General features: G+C 46.1%; 1 protein-coding gene across 2 annotated transcripts in view; it reads left to right on the plus strand.

Moving 5' to 3' along the window:
• Positions 1-16509, plus strand: part of Rfx8 (regulatory factor X8) — a 68477-nt gene that overhangs the window by 16087 nt on the left and 35881 nt on the right. The window lies entirely within an intron of this gene.

The raw sequence follows: 16509 nt of genomic DNA on the forward strand, positions 1-16509 counted from the left end.
GCTCTTGATCACCACACCTTTGTTAGACTCTAGCAATGTTATTGGTAAGATAAATCAGTTTCCGTGGATGCTTTTCATTTTGATTCTCATCCCATTACCAAAGCAATGTTTCGCTGAGTGAGTCTTTTCTGAACCTTTCTGTAACATATGACACAATTGATCACTTCTTTCTGGAACTTTCCTTCAGCCCCAAGAACTCTGTGTCATCCAATACCCAGTGACTCCTGTCTCTTAATCCCTCCTCTCTGCATTAAGTGCAGGTATTTCCCAAGATCTACTCTGATAATCACTGTGACTCTTCCTATTATTTGGCCTCAAGATGCCTCATAACTTTTTTGTCTTTGATCTGTTGGTTCCCTGAGATCGATGACTCCTAAATTGTTATGACTAATCCTGACCCCTCCCATTTCCTAGGAGTTTATTTCTAGCCATCTACTGGACTTTTCCATCCAGATGACCCACTGGAACCTCACACTCAATATGAGAAAAACAAAATTTATAATCTTCCTTCAAATTGCCTCTGCCTTGTAATTTCCTTATTTCTTTTTTTTGTATATTTTATGATTCTTTTTTATTTATTTAATTTGTTCTAATTGGTTATATATAACAGCAGAATGCACTTTGGCACATTGTACACACGAGGAGCACAACTTCTCATTCCTCTGGCTGTACATGGTGCTGAGTCACACCAGTAGTGTAATCATACATGTATATAGAGTAATAATGTCCATCTCATTCCACTGTCCTTCCCATCCCCATTGCCCCTCCCCCTCCCACTCCCCTCTACACAATCCAAATTTCCTTCATTCTTCCTCACCCTCCCCACCTCCCACTGCAGATCAGCATTCACTTATCAGAAAAACATTCTTTGGTTTTTTGGGGATTGACTTATTTCACTTAGCATGATATTCTGTAGTTCCATCCATTCACCTGCAAATATCATAATTTCATTCTTCTTTAAGGCTGATTAATATTCCATTGTGTATATGTATCACATTTTCTTTATCCATTTATCGGTTGAAGGGTGTCTAGTTTGGTTCCACAATCTAGCTATTGTGAGTTGAGCTGCTATAAACATTGATGTGGTTGCATCACTGTAGTAGGCTGATTTTAAGTCCTTTGGATATAAACTGAGGTGTGGGATAGCTGGGTCAAATGGTGGCTCCATCCCAAGCTTTCTTAGGAATCTCCATACTGCTTTCCAGAGTGGTTGCACCAATCTGCAGTTCCACCAGTAATGTATAGTAACTTCCTTATTTCAATCTATGATACCAAACAGAATCTGTACAAAATGTCACCCCAAAGCCACCCTTGACTACCTTGGGTCCCAAGTTCTGTTGATTCTTCCTTTTTCAGTTCTCCTGACTCATTCTTTCTGTTTACTGATATTTCCTTTAAGCCCTTGTCATCTTACGCTGAGACTACAGTTGGCCCTACTTACTGGAGGGTTCATACCCACAGATTTGCTCTGTGGTTGGCCTCTGATGACTACATCCTAACTAAACATATACAGACATTTTTCTTATCACTGTTGTCTAAATACAACAACTATCTACATAGCACCTGCACTGGGTTTTATAACTAATCTATAGACTATTTAAAATGCAGTGAGAATGTGCAAAGATTACATGCAAATGCTACATCATTAATACAAGGAGCTTGAGTACCTGTGGATTTTGGTATCCGTGGGGTCCCGGCACCCGTGGATACTGAGGGACAGCTGTATTTCTGTGAATCCCAGGTGGCCTCCGTCTCCTCAGTTATCCCCACTCTAAACACAGCCACCAGACTAATCTTCCTAAAATCCCATGTTTGCTCTCTTTTCTACTCAAAATACTCAGGCGCTTCTCCAGGATAAAGACCACACCCCTAGACTGAAACCAGTTCCAGTTCTTTCCTGTTCCACTTTCCAACCATGTTGCCTGTTTCTCCCTGATACACACCAGAGTTCAGCCACACTCGCTCTTCTCTGAATATATCAAGTATGGCTCTGACTTTGCTCCTGTCTTTCTATCCTTCTGTAATGTCATTCCTTCACCTCTCTGTTGGAAGCTTCCTGAGTGCCATCCATTCCTTTTGACATAGCTCAAGGACACATACCTGTGGGACCATCTTGAATGATGCCAACTGCAGTGTAGCCACCTGCCTCTACTTTCCCACCCTGTTCACTGTCCGTCTACCCGACCAGCCTTTCTGTTTAGTTGTCCATTGGACTTCATTTAGCATAAATAGATGCCTGTATGTCCAAGTAGCTAAGGGTGATTTCAGTGTCACCTGTAGTTCAGTGTAATTGTTAACAGTGCCCCTTTCACTCAGAACTTTTCTAGTGTGGACAATGAATCAGAAAAACTACCACCCTTTTTATGAAGCACCCTCTGTGTAGAGCTGCTTTGGTGGAGAGATGAGGAACCTCCAGTTTGGACCAGACAAGGTTCCTTCTCTTTGATTGCTTAATAGGGGAGCTAAGATGAACACTTATCTGTGACACCAAGTCTAACATGATACATTTCAGAAGTGGACTAAATTCCATGAAAGGGAGAGCACAGGTTTGGGGCAGAGGATCTTGAAGGACCTATGAGGTGAGTTGGGCTTTGAACTGAGCCATGAAGGACAGAATTTTGACAGGTGGAGAAGAAGAGGGAGACAGGGGGGCAGAGGATGTACAGGCTGAGGGAAGAAGATGAGTCAAGATGAAGGGAGGTGGATAAGCATTCAGTCTCCTCCTGTCCAGCTATGGAGTATAGTAGAGGGTGAACCTGGAGAGCAAGTTCTGAGGGCCTGGACTGCTGGGCCAGAGATGAGGGTCATCCCAAAGCATCGTTTTGGGAAACAGGTGGAGCCATCATTGAAACCTGCACCAGGACAGGAGCCAAGGAGCTTTGCTTGTTTCTGTCCTGCTATGGTGCATATGTTTGGGTCCCTTTAAAGCTCACGTTAAGCCTATTTTCCAGTGCAACCAGAGTAAGAGTAAGAGTAGTAGGAGTAGTAAGGCTGAATTAAGTCAAGGATGTCAATAAAAGAGGTTTTCTCCAGTGCCTGGCCCTTGGATCTCCTTGGCCATGTGAGGACACAGCATGCATCCCTTTTGCCTTTCTGCCTTCCTCTGTGGGAGGATGCAGCAGCAAGGGGCCCTCTTAGAAGTGGAGAGGGAACCTCCACTGGACACTGAACCTGCGGGTGCTGCCATCTTGGATTGCCCAGTCTCCAGAACTGTGAGAAACCAATCTCTTCTGTTTGTGAGTTACCTGGTCTTAGGGGCCTTGTTCTAGCCTCAGGTATGGATGACACCACATTCCCGGTCAGAGTAGGCACTGAAACATCTTCTGAAGAGTGGAAAACTGAAAATTGGAGATTAAGAAGAGTAGATTAAGAAGGAGAGGGTTCCTGGAGACAGGACTGGGGCTCCTGCACCCATGCAGAAGAGCACCTGAACCAGGCAGGAGGTGGATCGGAAAGGCCCACAGAAGCAGGGTCCTCAGGATCTGGCAGTTGGTTGAGTCAGTGTCATGGCAGGGAGCAGAGATGACTCAGCCTGGCCTGCCCCACGGAGGCCTCATGCTCAACCTCAAATAGAGTCACTGTGTTCTGCTTCAAACCAGCTCTTCCTCTTAGATCCCTTATTCATTGCTTAGTCACACACATGGAAAAGTGACATCAACGAAAATGGAGAAGTCAGGAAAGGGAGCAGTTATGAAGAGAGATTTATTTCAGCTACCATTAGAACTTCCTTGCTACAAACGTCTCCTCTCCTTTGCTGACTGTGCACCCCAGAAAGGTTGAGCTGAGGTGCCACAGCTTTACAGGCCCCGGAGCACCCCGCAGTCGGTCAACTGCAGAGACTTCGGGGAGCCCTGTGCACGCCAAGGAAGACAACTAACCAGGCAGCCCTTAGTGTCCAAGGACACTGCATTGGCTTCAGATGACACAGATACCAGGTCTTTGTGGGGGAACAAAAATTGGCATTGTAATCGTGAGTGGGGAGAGGGCTACCATTGGACAAAGAGTTGACTTGCACGTGAGATAAACCCGGTGCTCTCTGTTTAACAAATATTTAATAATTGATGAACTTTAAAGTCTTGACTGATTAAGTGATTTTTTTTTAAAAAAGCATTCAGATTTCAGGGTGACTTTCTTACTGATGTCAGGAAATGCTAAATATTTATTTTGAAAGTGGAAATATTAAGTGGATCATTGTCAAGAATCAGTAATGAAAAGTTGCCTATTTTATTATATGTCTTTCCTACGAGGACCTGTGTGAGAAATCCTTAAAAATTAGGTCTCCAAGTGAGCAAGTTCATCTCTGTGGTTTTCTTGTAACGGTAACTCTATAACTCATCCTGCATTCGTTAATTTATTCATTCAGCAAATATTTGAGTTGCCACAATAAGCCAGGCCTGTTGTAGCTACTGCTGGTAAAGCAGTGAACCAGATAACCAAGGCCTCTCCTGTCCCTGAACTGTACTCAGGGACAAAGACAAGGCTAACCCAAAACAGGGAAGCTGGGGCGGAGAATGATAGAAACCCGTTGGTTTAGACAAAGGGACACGAAGGGAGGCAGGAGGGGAATAGGGAAGACAGTAGAATTAATCAGGCACAGCTTTCCTAGCCTTGTGTTTGTATGTACGACCAGGTTAACTCACACTATGTACAACCCCAGGAGTGGGATCTTAAATAGAATAAGTTATACTCTGTGTGTATAATTAGTCAAAATACATCCTACTATCATGTATAACTAAAAAGAAAAGAAACAGTAGCAAACTGTGACCTGAAGACAAAAAGATGGAGTCACGTCACTTGAAGGGCTCACTGAGACCATGTCATTTGAGCAGAATTGTGAATACAAGAGCCAGACAAGTGAAGACCTGGAGGCAAACATTCCACGAAGGGGAAAAAGCAAGTGCAAAGGGCCTGAGGCAGCGATAAGTTCAAAGCTGAGCCAGGAAGGCTGAAGGCTGGAGAGTGGGCTGTGGTTCCAGTGGCAGTTGAGTTTATGAGCCCTTGTGTTCTCCTCTGCTACTTTGTTCTTTGGGCACTGATAGAACTTCTGAGCAATCCCCCGCTATGCCCACATTCATGGGTCACAGTCTGTGGGGAGTGGGAGAGGCCAACGTGACTGAGCCTGGGACTCCTCGTGACCCTGTGGGAGGAAGACACAAGGTCCTGCCGACAGTGTCTCCTGCACTCTCCGTGCTCCAAGTGTGCAGCGGGCATTCAATTGGCCCAGGGCTTCACTGTGGTCCATTTGGTTGGGTCAGTGCCCTGGGCATGGGTACAGGTGGGGTGGGCAGCCCACCAGAACTTTGAAGCTGCTGCTATGGGCAGGGTGGGCCACCAGCCCCTGCCCAGGTTGTGGATCGAGGGCGACAGCCCCCACAGGTCTCTGTTGGGCTTCCCTTCTCTTTCCTAGTCCTTTGACCCGAGAGTGAAGGCTTTTCTTGGGATTTCTTTCTGTGCTTGTTGACCACGTTGGGTTGTAGATTTCTCCAGTGCCCAGCCCAGGAGCACCTGGGAGTCAGAAGGAAAACCCAGGCAACCAACCCTAACTGTCCCTTCCTAGTCTATCTTCTTTTTTCCAGCTTTTGGAACACTCTTTTATCCTGTCTTTTGGATAAATTCCAGGTTGTTAGTCGTATTTGAGGACAGAAGCAAGGAAGAGTGAATCTATAGTATCTTGGAATCTGTACCAACTTTAATACAAACTATCTCAGATACTTCTAGAAAGCAAGCCATATACATGCATATATGTAACATATTATTTATATTCTATGTTACTGTGAGTGGAATGCTTAATTGTATGATTGTTCCTAATAGATTATGATGAGTTAAAATTGATGGAGACGTCCATGGTGTAGACCCTGGAAGACAGCAGGCATAGACCCATTTCTCTCTCCCCCTTCTTGCTAAACACAACTCTAAATCCTGGAGATAATACAAGAGGCAGCGAAAGGGAAGCTTTGAAAGGTAAAGTGAGCTGGCCTGGACCCAGGACAGCACGCCCAGCACAGCGGCAGGGCCTCCCATCCCTCTAGGTCCCCAAGCCCAGCCCCAGTGTTTCCCAGCCCCTGCAAGCCAGCACAGTGAGCTCAGGGAGACTCGTTCTTCCTCGGTCTCCTCTCTCAAGCAAAAAGTGGGGTGGGTTCAAGTGTGATAGAGAACCCTGCAAAGATAAACTGCCAGGGAAATGCTCGCCTTCCTCCGTGAGTGAGGTGTCCCTCTCCCATCAAAAGATACTGAGGTCTGTCAAGAGAGACAGACCCGCCTACAGCAAGCCTCCCAGTCCAGGAAGCCTCTGTCCTCTAGCTGGAGGTCCTCCTCCTGACGGAGCGCAGTGGGGAAGTCCCCAACCCAGCCAGGGAAGTCCTTCTGTCCCTCAGGCTGTACCAGCAGGCACCAGACAAGCTCAAGAGGCAGAAAGAAAATCAAAAAGATGCTGAAAATTAAGCTGTTGAGAACTAAAGCAAAAGAAAAACCTTGAAGTCCACCCGAGAGATGACACATGACCTCTCACAGAGATTCCGATGACAACACATTTCTTGTTCAAACTGCCGAGGGGACCATCAGGAAGAGGCACCCTGGTTTTCAAGAACTGAAAAAGACTGTGTTCCAACCATGAATTCTACATCTGGAAGCAAAATTACCCTTTAGGAACAAGGGGCAGTTAAAGACACTCTCAGGTGAAGGGAAGCAAAGAGACCTTGCCCTAGCTCACTGACCCTTGAAGATGAGCTAAAGGAAGTCCTTTGAAAGAAAGGAAATGGTAACAGAAGGAAAGTTGGAGCATTGGGAAAGATGAAGTATGGGAAGGAGCAGAAATAGCCTCGTGTGGTGGCGCATGCCTGCAATCCCAGCAACTCGGGAGGTAGAGGCAGGAGGATTACAAATCCGAGGCCAGTCTGGGCAAGACTCTGTCTTAAAATAAAAAATGAAAGAGGGCTGGGAACGTAGCTCAGTGGTAGAGTGCCCCTGGGTTCGATTTCAGTGCTGGGAAGGAAGGAAGGAAGAAGGGAAGGAAGGAAGGAAGGAAGGAAGGGAGGGAGGGAGGGAGGGAGGGAGGAAGGGAGGGAAAGGAAAGGAGGGGAGGAAGGGGAGGTGAGGGGAAGGAGGAAGGAAGGGTGGAGCAGAAATACAGGACATGCAATAGATTGTTCTTTTCTTATGACTTTTATCAATCACATTTGATGATTGAAAAAAGATCACAAGAACCTTTGATACTCAAAACAATGATATTTAAAAGCGCAGAAGGTAAAGAAACCTAAGCGGAAAAGAGATTTCCACACCTTGCTCAAAAGGGTGAGCTCCTGCCAGCGCTGAACTGACAGAAAGCATGGGACCACGTGATGCTCCGGCAGCCACAGCCAGAGCTGCTCAGCCACGCACCTGCCATCAAACCAGCGTGGAATCCCGAAGGGGCCAAAGCGCCTCCCAGAAAGGGAAACAGAGAAATGGGAACCCCATGAAGCCACAGGAGAGCCCATGGTGAAGTGGCGGGATTGGGCGCTGACGTGCCAGTTGTGGTCTTCGTTGTAAATGAGCTGCACACACCCATCCAAAGATAAGCTGGGCAGAGCGGAATTAATAAGGAAAAATGACTCTAATGCATGCTGTAACAAGAAATTCACCTCTAGTTTGATGAAAGAGGCAGGTGGAAAGTAAAAGAATCAGGGTTCGGAAGGATCGTAGGATGAATCGGACATTATTCCTCTGGGTGCATTCGTGGTTACATGACCTGGGTAACTGTGTCACGTGCAGCCAGAAGAATGAGAAGTCGTACTCCACTTACATAGGATGTGTCAAAATGCATTCTACGGTCATGTCTAACTAATTAGGACAAGTAAAAAAATCAAAACAAATAGAAAGTAAAAGGATGAGAAAAGATACAGCATGCAAACCTGAATACCCCACCCCCCAAAAAAAGGACAGGAGTGACTGTCTTCATGTCTCATCAAGTTGACTTTGGCGTCAAGAAAGTTGCAAGGGATGAAGAGGGACATGACGTGTGATGGAAAGACCAGCCCACAAGCCTAAATGCATGCCCACCTAACGACCTAGCCCATTTGGGAGAATCTCTTTCTCCCAAATAATATAACAGCCCTATTTCAACGAGTTGGGGTTTCTCTAGCAAGCTCGTCACTGCTACCACTGTGTCGTCGTAGATCCCCACGGCCATCTCCACTTCTGGAGATCTGGCAGGACTCACAGGACTTGGCACACAGTTGTCCTCAGGACCAAGAATCGCGACAGTGATGTAGGATATGCAGCCAGATCCCAAAGGGCAAAGGAAAAGGAGGTTGGAGGAAACCCATATGAAGGCTCGCTGCGCTCCTTCCCTCCCGCTCCCCCGCAGCACGGAGAACACGGCGTCTTGCTTGTGATGCTTCTGCCCAGGGAAGCATGGGAGACTCTGCATTCTTCCAGGTGTTCCTGAGGAGCTGGTGACATCAGCACCTTCTGCCTAGCGCATGCCCAAATTATAGACTCCCCAAAGGAAAGCAGGTGTTCAGCACAGACCTTATTATTTCATTTCTAGGCACAGCAAACCCCTCTTATCAGCTAACTGTTGACTGGGAACACTCCAAGAGCCAATTTCTCAGACGCCAGCTAAGAGCCAGGCTTGCAGAGAGTCTTTCTAAGGACAGAAACCCCAGGCCAGCGGTATTCTCTCTTTTCTGCACAATTGTATAACCCTGAAAATATACTACGAAAACACTGAACTTGCTCTCTTTGTATGGGTAAATTGTATGGTATATGAATTATCTCTCAATGGGGTCGTTAAAAAAAAAATCACAGCGGGGTTTCCTTAGACACAGAAAAGCTTATTCTGAAAGCTGTATGGAAAGGCAAATAGTTCAATCTTAACAAAACCAGCACAAAATGGGAGGAAACTGTACCTGAGATGAAGGCACACTGTAGCACCTGTGTTCAAGACTGTGATATTGGTGCACCATAGATATTCAGTTCAGTGGAACAGAGTAGAGAATCTGGAAATAGACCCACTCAGTTATGCTCAACTGATTTTTGACAAAGATACAAGAGTTATTCAGTGGAAGGAGGGTGGCTTTTTCAACAGATGGTGTTGGAACAATTAGATAACCACATGCAAAAACATGAACCTCAACCTGTATTTCATGAGTCCTGTGAAAATCAAATCAAAATAGACCAGAGGCTTGAATTTAAAACACCAGAATAAAACCTGGGGGCTGGGGTTGTGGCTCAGTGGTAGAGCACTTGCCCAGCATGCATGAGGCACTGGGTTCGATTTACAGCACCACATGTAAATAAATGAATAAAATAAAGGTCTATCAACATCTAAAAAAAATAGTCCCAGCTACTTGGGAGACTGAGGCAGAAGGATTACTTGAGTGGGATCATCCTGGGCAACATGGTGAGACCCTGTCTTATTTTATTTTTTTTTAATTTTTAAATTTTTTAAAAAAAATTTGGTCTAATTAGTTGTACATGACAGCAGAATGCATTTCAACTCACTGTACACAAATGGAGCACAGCTTCTCATTTCTTTGGCTGTACACAATGCCAAGTCACACCGTTTGTGCAATCATACAGGTACATAGGGTAATAATGTTCATCTCATTACACCATCCTTCCCGCACCCCCACCCCCTCCTCTTCCCTCACTCCCCTCTGTCTAATCCAAAGTTCCTCCATTTTTCCCTAGCCGACCACCCTCCCATCCACATATCAAGAGAAAACATTTGGCCTTTGGTTTTTTGGGGATTGGCTTCTTTTGCTTAGCATGATATTTTCCAGCTCCATCCATTTACCTGCAAATGCCACAATTGCATTCTTCTTTAAGGCTCAGTAATATTCTATTATGTATATATACCACATTTTCTTTATGCATTCCTCTCTTGAAGGGCATCTAGGTTGGTTCCATAGCTTAACTATTGTGAATTGTACTGCTATAAACATTGGTGTGGCTGCATCACTGAAGTATGCTGATTTTGTCTTTTGGATATATACTAAGGAGTGGAATAACTGGCCAAATGGTGGTTGCAAGAAAGCTCCATGCTGCTTTCCATAGTTGTTGCGACAATTTGCAGCCCACCAGCAATCTATGGGTGAACCTTTTTCCCCATACCATGGCAAATATTTATTGTTGCTTGTATTTTTGATAATTGCCACTCTGACTGGAGTGAGATGGAATCTCAGTGTAGTTTTAATTTGCAATTCTCTAATTGCTAGAGATGTTGAACATTTTTTCATATATTTGTTGACAGATTATATTTTTTCTTCTGCGAAGTGTCTGTTCAGTTCCTTTGCCATTTATTGATTGGCCTATTTGTTTTTTTTTTTGGTGTTAAGTTTTTTGAGATCTTTGTATATCCTGGAGATTAGTGCTCTATCTGAGGTGCGGGTGGCCAAGGCTGTCTCCCATCTGTGGGCTCTCTCCTCACACTCTTGATTGTTTCCTTTGCTGTGAAGAAGGTTTTTAGTTTGATACCATCCTATTTATTCATTCTCAATTTTACTTCTTGTGCTTTAGGAGTCTGGTTGAGGAATTCGGTTCCTAAGCTGACATGATGGAAAGTTGGGCCTACATATTCTTTAAGAACTAGTATGTAGAATATGGAACAAATGTTTAAAACCCAGCAGTACAAAAGCAAATGATCCAAATAGAAAATAAGCAGAAGATATAAACATACATCTCACAGAAGTGGATATACAGGTGGCAAAGAAGCATAGGAAGAGATGGTCAGTGAAGGGAAAAACCTCCAATCCCCAAAGTCCTATACTGTAGGATTCCACTTACACAACATTGTGAAATGATGGTGTGTTTAAAATGGCGGACAGATGAGTGACTGCCAGGGGTTAGGGACCTGGGGATGGGAGGAGCAAGAGATGGGTGTGGTTATTAAAGGGCAACACAAGAGGTCCTTGCATTGACGGAACTGTTCAATCTCTTGTCTGCAGTGGTGGATATGTGAACCAACACAGATAACCGCACATGCACACAGACATGAGTTTAAGTAAAACTTTGGAAATTTGAGTAAGATTAACAAATTGTATCAGTGTCAATATCCGGTTGTGATACTGTACATTTGGCTGCACAGATGCCACATCCTCAGGTTCAACCAACGGTGAATAGAAAAAATCGCATCTATATTGAATACGTACAGACTTATTTACATAGAATTTACATTGCATTAGGTATTATAAGTGATTTTGAGGTGATTTAAAATATAGAGGGGTTGTGCATAGGTGTGTGTAAATGCTTCATCATTTTATATAAGGACCTGAGTATTCCCAGGTCTTCGCATCTGCAGAGGTTCCTGGAATCAGAAACCCAAGCACAAGGGATGCCTGTGTGGTCTTTCCACACTGTAAGTCCCCCACATACCCATGTGCCCTAGCGCCATCTTGGATAAGGGAAGGAAATGAAACCCCTTGGAGATTCCTGGAACCAATTTCTCATGGATACCAAGGAATGACTGTATTACAGTTTTTGTAAAATAATACAGTTGGGGGAGTATGAAAGGGATCTCTCAATTCTTTCTTTCTTTCTTTTTTTTGTGGTGCTAGAGATTGAACTCAGGGCCTTGTGCATGCAAAGCAAGCACTCTACCAACTGAACTCTATCTCCGGCCCCTCAATTATTTCTCATAACTGCATGTAAATGTACAATTACTTCAATAAAAATTTTCAATTAAAATTAATCAAGCATAACCCTATAATATTAAAAAAAAGAAAGAAAGAAAGAAAGAAAAACAATGTCTCGGTGGGTCCCGTGAAACCTCCCCACCCGTCTCGGGGTGGTCCAGAGGTGTTAGTGTTTCCTCTGCTCACACCTGGTCCCTTTTCTCACGGTTGAACTTCCAGTCTCTACTTTGTCTGGAAGCATTCTCTTGGCATTCCCATCCAGGTGAAAGGTAAAATGGCAGGGCCATTGCTTTTCCTCTGGAGACGCATGCGCTGTCCATTTCTAACCGCCTGACCAGGGTTCTTCAGCGCTGGGAGGCCAGTCACCAGAGGAGAAGCGAACACTGCGCACCTGGAAGTCATCAGCCCTGCGGGTGTGCAGCTGGGTCTGCTCATAAAGGGCTTTTAAGAGATTCTCTCTCTTTCTTGTTCAAAACCCAAAGGGGAACCCCCCAACCCCCAGTAAAGCTTCAGATGAGTATTTTCGTTGTTCTCCAAAATTTCATGCCTCAGGGAAGCAGGTATTTCTCTATAGTGCAGGAAAGAAGACTTACAAAAACTCTCTTGCTCCTATTTATCTAAGGGAGGAATCGGGAATTCAATTGGGAGAGGTGGATTGAAAAGGGTGTTCCTTGGTCGAGGGATGCAGCTCAGTGGTAGAGGGCTTGCCTTGCATGCCAAAGGGCTTGAGTTCAATCCCCAACACCACAACCAACCAACAACAAAACAAGACGAAACAAAACCCTGCCTTACTAAAAAGAACCATCATCAAGCGACCATGCAAACTCGCCAAAGCAACCCTCTGGGTCCCTGGCCAAGAACCAGGCTTGGCAGCAGAGGGGTGGCTCTGGGGGACTTGAGTTAGCTCAGGACCATCCAGTACTCCAGAGAAGCATGTAACCTAATTAAAATACCTTTCATCTCAAGACAAGCCCTGGTCTCCTTCCTGTTGCTTCTGTTCAGAGATCTAGATGCCCAGGTCTTTTGGAACCCCCAAGAGCACCCCTTCCCTCCACTCGAGCAGGGCAGGGGAGGTGCCTGAAGAAGCAGCAGGACACTGAAGGTCACTTAGGTCTGGACATCTGAAGATGGGCCCAGTGGCAGAGGCTCATGGTGTCCAGCCCGTTGCGTGGAGTTATGGTGATTCTCACCAAAAACCGCGGAGGCAGCATCTGCCCTAGACCAAGGAGAGACCAGTTTGATCTTTAAAACAAAGGAGACTCTGGAGGGCATTGTTCTTGTTTTAACGTAGTGTGCCGTGCACACCGTACCAACGAGGCCCCTCATAAAGTCCAGGGCCTTTCCCTCCTCCTGGCCTCTCAAGGGCAGCGCAGTTTGGCAGGGAACAGGCTTCCCAGATCCCAGTCTTGTTTAGCTGGCAACCAGACCTGGGTATAATTGCTGACCTAGAAATTCACTGAAGAATTGAGGCTGAAGTATAGAATACTGTACTGTTGTGTGGGGGCCGGAGGGGGGGCGTGGAGTGTGTGTGTGTGTGTGTGTCACACCTGGAGAGGAGCTATGCTCAACTCACTTGTATTTGCCACCTCCTGGGCACAATCCCTGGTTAACCCGTTTGATCATTTTCCAGATCCATGAACTCCCATTGTGTTAATGTAAATTCCGAAATCGAGTGTGCGGGCCTCGCCTCGCGCTCCTCCTGAGGATGTATGGAAACTCACCCTTGCCCTCCTCTGCCCCCCACAGCGCTCTCTTTCTTTCCCCACCCCCCTCTCAGCTTTTCCAACTTAGTGCATTAGAAGCCTTTAAAAAGCATCTAACGCTTTGCCTTCAGCACCCCGTGCCTTTGTTCTCCGGTTCCTTTGTTCTCCAGCCAACTCATGAGCTCAAGGGGCTGCCTCGGTGGCGGCCCTGAGCCTGTGGAATGTGGGCCACGGGTCCGCAGCTGGCTCCATGTGCAGACAAAGCAGAAAGGCAGAGGGCTCATCCTCCAGCCCCGCCCTGGGGAGCCAGCCGCCAGCCTGGCCTCGCGGGCACCCCTCTCCCAGGACGCCACCCCGATGCTTCCTTCAGAGGGTCTGCAGCAGGACCCCTTTTCCTTCCGTTTGTGCAGCCAATGTGCGGGAAGGGGCCGAGAGTGGGAGCCGGGTCTTTCTGGGGCCAGGACCCCCCAGCCAGACCTCCGATGAGCCCCGGAGCCTAACTCACAAGTACTAATGAGGTGTCCAAGTTGCAACCCGCTTTTTGGCCCTGTCCACCCTATGGTTTTCAAGACTGGTTAGAACTTGTTAAGGTTAACACATATGCATTACCGGGTTGTTGTCTAGCAGCTTAAAACATACGTGTGGGAAGCGTGCGCTAGACTACACCCTTGCTTGGCAGAGGCTTGGTGCAGATCCCACACCGAAGCCCTCTGACATCGTCCTGGGGGTTGTGTCATTTGTTCAAAGCATCCCTCGTTGCCCATCTCCCGCGGAGAGACGCCCAGTGAATGCAACGTGTTATTTGCTGTCAGACAGTGAAATCTGACCCCCAAGTGGCTGAGTTGTGGTTGAGAAGGCCAACGTGGAGGACTTACACTTTCAACCCTTTAGAGATTTCCCCCAGGTCATCATTTTGCAATTAAGTTGTTCATAAACTCTAATTGGTCAGGATACAGTTAAGTAGTAGGATAGCAACAGCCCCTGATGCAGAAAGTGAGTGAGACATAACTCACAGCACGCAGGCTGGTTTTTAAAATAACATTGTTCTTGCTCATTTTAAGTTTCAAAATCTTAGGTCTTTCTTTATGCTTTGTGTGTGTGTGTGTGTGTGTGTGTGTGAGAGAGAGAGAGAGAGAGAGAGAGAGAGAGAGAGAGAGAGAGAGAGAGAAAGAGAGAGAGGAGAGTTTGTGAGGTTTGAACCAGAGCCTTGTGCATGCCAATTACACCCTCAGCCCCCCTATTATCTTTTTTATCTGACACGTGTGTATCCTAAATAGCAGAATAGGTGATAGTCTACTCTGAAATCAGAAATCAGATCTGGGTCTTCAACTCTGTGAATTCTCTCTCTCTCTCTCTCTCTCTCTCTCTCTCTCTCTCTCTCTCTCTCTCTTTCTCTCTCTCTCCATCTGTAAAATGGGATGATAATTCTCATCTACCTTCCTAACAGGTTGCAGGGAGGATTAGTGTAAACCAATGAGTAAGTGCTCAGTGTATTTTAGTGATTCATACTGTTAGTATAATCAAAATGACACAAGATTTTTGTAATCTTAATGACATGTGTCCTTATATGAATGTGTATATATGTGTGTGTGTATATATATATATATATATATATGTATGTATGTATATATATATATTTGCTATTTTCATTTCCTACCTAAAAATATTCATGAAATTAAGGGGATCATCTAATCAAAGTCAAAATGATTATTTTATCTGCTTTGAGAAAGAATTGCAGATTGATCCTCCAGTGACTGGAAGATGAAGCACCTTTGTCCTGAAACCTGACCCTGAACAAGTCTGGTACATGAATTAGGTTTTATTACATTTTTATCCTCTTACCTTCGTAATTGCTTCAAGTTGTTTCCCTGCTGTTAGAGTGATTTGTGAGGGCAGATGACGATGCCAAAATGATGCAAATGAAAGTCTGGATTAGTGACAAACGATGTCAAAACCTGAGAATGCGAATGCAAATTGTAGTGAGACCAAAGGAACGAGATGCTCCAAAAGCATATAAAGCCAACGCTACCCTTGAAAGAAAGACTTCGTGGGAAATTTTGTTTTTAAAGTTGTGTGTTGTACAAGTGTGTCTCGGTTCTCTTTCTGTCCAACCCCCCTCCCCCCTTTTTTTTTTAGCCAAATTGGTCACAAAAACTAGTGAAAGTAATGTGATTCTCATGCCAGGTCTATGCTGCACAGAGAGGAAGTGGGCAGTTTGCTGATTGGCAAAAGAACCTGACCGTGGGTGAGCAGGGAGGGACTGAGTCCCCATGTTAGTGGAGGTTATGGACTCGGAGGGCTGGGAAACATCTTGGGGGTCATCACACCCCATTGTCTCCCTTGATGGGGTGGAAAATTGAGGCCAGCGCTCAGGAGTCTTGCTCAAGGAACCATATCTGGTTTGCTGCAGAGCTAGACGAGGATGCTGGTTCTACCACATTGGGGGAATTCTTCCATCCTCCTGGTCTTTCCTCTCTCCCCTCCAATGCCCTCCCGCCCGATATCGGTTTTTAACCCTGACATCCTAGGTTGGGGTACAGCAACAGAAGGGGGCAGTCCACAAGGACCACAGATGACCTCCTAGATCAGACTCGCCTCAGGTCATTCCTGTGTCACAAGCCCAAGCCTTTGATGATTCAAGACCACTCAGGCATCTCCGGTCTTACAAAGCAGGCAGGAGGAGACATCTTCTGGGACCGGAAGCCCTTCCGTCCCAGCAAGGTCAACTCTAGATACTGTGTGTGGTTTCATCACAGCCAGTTTACAGTGACTGTGCTTTTGATCACAACCTAATAAATGACCCAAAGACTTGACTCAGAACCACAGTGGGGAAATGATACGGGGAGCAGTGAGCCTGGAGACGTGGGGCCATCCTGGCTGGCAGCCTGGAAGCTTCCTCTCCAGGCCTACTCTGGCCTCAGCCTCCCCACACTGCCTCCTGGGTGGTAGACCCCAGTCAGGGGAAGGTGGGGCTCCGGCCTACCACAGCCTTACATTTTAGCCCAGCCCAGCCCTGCCTGCCAGATTCCAGCGCAGCGCACATCTGCAGTGTTTAATCAACCAAATCTGCAGATCCTCAGGGCACCACCACCCTTGACTTGGACCTCCACAAACGCCCACCTTGCCAGGAGACTGGTCTCCAGGAGCGATCCTCTGTTCACCGGCCTTGCAGCCCAGCGCGATATTGTTAC

This window comes from Sciurus carolinensis, chromosome 13 (genome assembly GCF_902686445.1).
Source record: "Sciurus carolinensis chromosome 13, mSciCar1.2, whole genome shotgun sequence".
NCBI classification, from domain to species: Eukaryota; Metazoa; Chordata; class Mammalia; order Rodentia; family Sciuridae; genus Sciurus; species Sciurus carolinensis.